Source organism: Octopus bimaculoides, chromosome 3 (assembly GCF_046866305.1).
Source record: "Octopus bimaculoides isolate indiv1 chromosome 3, ASM4686630v1, whole genome shotgun sequence".
Taxonomy (NCBI): Eukaryota; Metazoa; Mollusca; class Cephalopoda; order Octopoda; family Octopodidae; genus Octopus; species Octopus bimaculoides.
In genome coordinates this window covers 3,112,280-3,117,279 of record NC_142930.1, presented here as the reverse complement: position 1 = coordinate 3,117,279, position 5,000 = coordinate 3,112,280, and the positions used below count along the sequence as shown (strand labels likewise).

General features: G+C 32.7%; 1 long non-coding RNA gene across 2 annotated transcripts in view; it reads left to right on the top strand.

The window, feature by feature from the left end:
* The first annotated feature begins 2,991 nt into the window (after window positions 1-2,991).
* Window positions 2,992-5,000, top strand: part of LOC149136431 (uncharacterized) — a 157,896-nt gene continuing 155,887 nt past the window's right edge. The window contains exons 1-2 of one of the 2 annotated variants that reach the window (XR_016240968.1): window positions 2,992-3,318; window positions 4,439-4,882. This is a non-coding gene — a long non-coding RNA (uncharacterized LOC149136431). Of the gene's footprint in view, window positions 3,319-4,438; window positions 4,883-5,000 lie in introns of those variants that run through there. The other variant, XR_016240967.1, reaches the window with a different exon arrangement.

Below are 5,000 nucleotides of genomic sequence, written 5' to 3'. Positions count from 1 at the left end.
TCGACAAGAAACAATAAATCATATTATCTCTGGCTGCCCAGTCCTGGCTAAGAAGGAATATATTCACAGACACGACAGAGCTGGGACCTATATACACTGGAAGCTATGCCAACATTATGGAATAGCAACAGAAAAAAGATGGTATAAACACACGCCAGAAAAGGTCACAGAAAACGAGAAAGCAACCATACTCTGGGATATGCCAATACACACAGATAGAGAAATTAAGGCAAATAGACCAGATATAGTTGTCAAAGATCATGAAGAAAAAACATGCTTTCTAATTGATGTATCAATACCAGCAGATGACAACGTTTCTCTAAAAGAAATGGAAAAACTTTCAAAATACAAAGACCTGGAAATAGAGATAACTCGAATGTGGAATCTAAAAACAGAAACAATTCCTATCATAGTAGGTGCCTTAGGTATAATAAAAAAATATTCAGACAAATACATAACAAAAACACCAGGACTTACAAATATATATAACATACAGAAAATTGCACTACTGGGTACTGCACACATTCTACGCAAAACACTTTCAATACAGTAAACATAAGAGCACCACAGCAAACCACAGCACATACCCAAGGCGCACAGAGCTGCGCTCGGTAGTGAAGTGAAAGCACGTTATAAAAATAAAACTACTGAACAATAATAATAATAACTTTTCTGTCATTGCAATGGATAAATTGATGGAGAAAAAAATGACAGAAAAATTTGAGACTGATCCTTAAGTAGAAATTAAACGGAGGGAATAAGATTGAAGCTATCAACACCTGGGAGATTTCACCACTTGTATATGGAGCAGGAGTAATCGCATGGAGAGTAGACGAACTAAACAGCTTAGAAAGAAAGACAAGGAAGTTGCTGACTCGATATGGGATATTCCACCCAAAAAGTGACACAAACAGACTGTATGTACCAGGAAAAAAAGGGGAAGAGGACTGATTGGATACGAACACAGCATTAAAGCAGAAGAAACAACATATCATGGTATGTAAAAAATGCCACAGAACCACTGTTATTGGAAGTAAGAAGGTCAAGCTTCTTTAAGATGGAAGATTGCAAAGAAAAAACAGTACAAGCACTTGAGAATGAATGAAACTGAAAATAGGTGGATAAAGAAAAGAATGCATGGACAATTTCATGGGGATTTTGAAGATAAGACGGACAGAGAAAAAAAAAAGATGGCTATGGTTGACAAAAATTGATTTAAAACCGAAAACGGAGGCTCTAATCTATGCTGCCGAATAATCAATTACATCAAATACAGAATAGACAACACATCAGAAAGTGGTAAGTGCAGAATTTGTGGACAAAATAGTGAAACTGTATGGCATATTACCAGTCAATGTACGCCACTAACCCAGAAGGAATATAAGAGACATCACGACATCATAGCAAAGATTGTCCATTGGACACTCTGCAACAAGTATGGGCTTCACAGACTAAATAATTGCTACGACCATAAACCTAAAGGCATCGTGGTAAATAGAAATGCAAAGATCCTATGGGATTTTATGATTCAGTGAGACCATGAGATAGAGAATAGAAAGCCGGGCATATTACTAATTGAGAAAGAAAGCAAACGATGCTGGATCATAGATATAGCATGCCCGGCTGACAAAAAGGTATGCGATAAGAAAGAAAGAAAAGTCGATAGATATGACAGGTTAGCTTGGGAGGTTAAGCAGCTGTGGTCGATGAAAAAGGTGGTAGTAGTACCAATAATTGTTGGAGCCCTGGGAACAGTGAGTCAAAATCTCGAGAAGTACGTGGAACAAATAGGGGCTGCAATTATAGTGGAACACTTGCAGAAAACAGCACTGCTTGGAACCGCTCGAATACTCCGGAAGGTGATCGAAAAATAAGAGGTGTTACCTTAGTTCACTGATAGTGAACAACTGACACAGTAGTACATCTCCAGCGTTAGAAGTTGTGCAAAGGCAATAATAATAATAATAATCGTAAAGTATACGGTATATGCGACACATTGGGTGGGGGTAGAAGGTGCATGGCTCAGTGAGTAGACAAAGTTGACCTTGGCGGAATTTGAACTCAGAACGTAACGATGGACGAAATACTGCTAAACATGTTACCTGCTGTCTTAATAATAATAATAATAATAATAATAATAATAAGAAGAAGAAGAAGAAGAAGAAGAAGAAGAAGAAGACACCACCAACACCTTCACTATCACCCTCACCAATGATATTCCATCAGGGTCTTTAGCTCCTGTCGTTAGCTTCCAGGACCAATATTCTGTTGCATCTAAAGCTGAGATGTATAAAAGGAGGATGTGAAGCACTAGACTGCTAACAGCGAGTGTCTCCTTGACTTTATATATATATATATATATATATATATATATATATATATATATATATATATATATATATATATATATATATATATATATATATATATATATATATATATATATATATATATATATATATATATATATATATATATATATATATATATATAAATTAAGGAGAGAAGCCAATTCCAGACGTCGGAGTAGATATTCATTCAGTCCATTTCAAATTGTCGAAATTCTCCACAATATAAAAAGATGCGTTCACAATATATGAAGACATGATAAAAATTCATAAGAATTTATAAATATATATATATATATATATATATATATATATATATATATATGCATAGAAATTAAAAATGCACACTAAAGAATTCAGTATATATTGGTCTATCATAACGGAAACCACACCATATAATACACACACTAAAAATTGGAATTTATGCACGAAGGAGGCGATCCATGAACTCTGAGCCAACAAAAATAGCTTACTTGATAAAATATCTGATGTCATAATTACCTGAGACATAAATATCTTTCAACTTTTAAATTCTTCCCCCAAAATAATTAGCTTGTAGGATTTTAATCTAGTCACCCTCATATTATGGACTCGTCTTAAAATACTATTATATATAGCGTCGTAATGTACTTCTAGCTTTTATTCTAATTACATTTGAAAAATGATAAAAATATAATTAAATACTTTTATTCTAATTATACCATCCGCATGAAAAGTATGGTCCGACTCAGCATTCGTTTCTTAAAAATTCTCAAATCTTTCGTATTTCTTAAAACCGTAACAACTCTTTGAATCTCTTAACTCTGATGAGAGAAGTATAGATAATTGCTATGGTTGGAGTTAACTCGCCCAAATCAACGTTTATCGTCCCGAAACAACTTCGTATTTATTCAGGATTCCTCTTGAAACATTTTATACAAACTTTCTCATCCTCCCTCCTCATGGATTCTAATACGGGCATTCAAATCTCGTAAGTACATCTATGTATTTATATTTTTGTTTATATATTTATGAATTTTTATGTTTATAAATTTTTTATATATGTATGAATTTTTATATATTTATAAATCTTAGTATGTTTATGTGTTTACAAATTCTTGTGAATCTTTATCATTTCTCGTATATGGGTACGCATTTTTGTATATTGTGAAGAATTTCGATAATTTGAAACGGATTGATTGAATATATACCCCGACATCTGAAATTTGCTTCTCTTCTTAATTTCATATTCCTGAAGCTCCATTAGAACGCTAATTATTTGAGCTGTATAAAGTGGATCACTATACCATTTACTCCTTCATTATATATATATATATATATATATATATATATATATATACGTACATACGATTTCCTTAATTTCTACATGTTGTTGGCTAAATTCGGAATCCATCCGTTGTAGGAATTATTTTGCATGAATTAGAATGAAAGACCCGTATCCATATCCTCAGTGGACATGCAGGGAACTGAAATTGTTGGCTTACTGGGAACTTGTAACCAAGCACATTATTATTTACTAAATGCCAGGTATGAAATTTAAAACAAAACTGAGACGAGATGTCATGGAATGTAATGCAGCACAAGATCCAAATTTTGAACGAAGTGCAAAAGTTTCTACTACCATAACAAATGCTTCTGTGTGTTACCGGGAAATTTATAGAGAGTTTTATCTATTCTTCTCTTCGTGTTTATTGATTTTAAGTCGTGATAAATAATTGACGAGCGGGTCCCGTGGAAATTCCATCGTGTAAGTCAGAATATTTGAAGAGATTCATAGATTAAACACCAGCAAAGAATTTCAAAACCTTCTTTTGCAACCCTTCCATTTCATCAAAACTGTACTTTCAAACGTAATCCAAATAAACTTAGAAGGTATTGTTTAACTACCTTGTTTCAATATTTTTGACAGATATGGTGTGGTTTATAGTTTAGGGAAATAAAAGATGAATTAAAATTATAAAACTTATTTAGATACATATAAAATAACAGCCATACTTTTTGCGGTCCAACTACCACCAAAACCTCAGTTCCTGTTATTTACCAACTGAGATTATTTTAATTTCTTCTCATTTCTTTTCATTTTATTTCAGTTCAACTACCTCTGTATTTGTATATCGATTAATATAACTCTCTATTTGCTAATGTGGCTGTAAATTCAATATATACAGTAATACTTCACTTTACGAAAACCCGCTTTACGAGACGCCAGGTTTACGAGTTTTATTTTTCAAGCACAAGATCCAAAGTTTGAAGTGCAAAAGTTCCTACTACCATAACAAATGTTTCTAAGTGTTACCGAGAAATTTGTAGAGCAAAAAGAAAAGCTTCTTCTAAGCAAACAACTCTAGACTTTAAAAAAAAAAGAAATCTATAAGTCCGTCTATGAGTGCTTGTGGATCGGTGATCGCGTCTACAAGTGATGGTGTGCAAGAGTCTACTGCGAGTGAAAGTGATTCATAAAACGATTATAATAATAATTTTTTTTTTTTTATATAAATGATCTTGTCCTTTTTATATTACATAAAATATTCTTTACATTCTACTGTTGTTCTATTGCCATTTAATTTTTATTGGTAAAATATTTTTCTGGGAACGAATTACGAATTATAACTTTGTTACTATGGGAAATTATTGCTCTACTTTACGAGTATT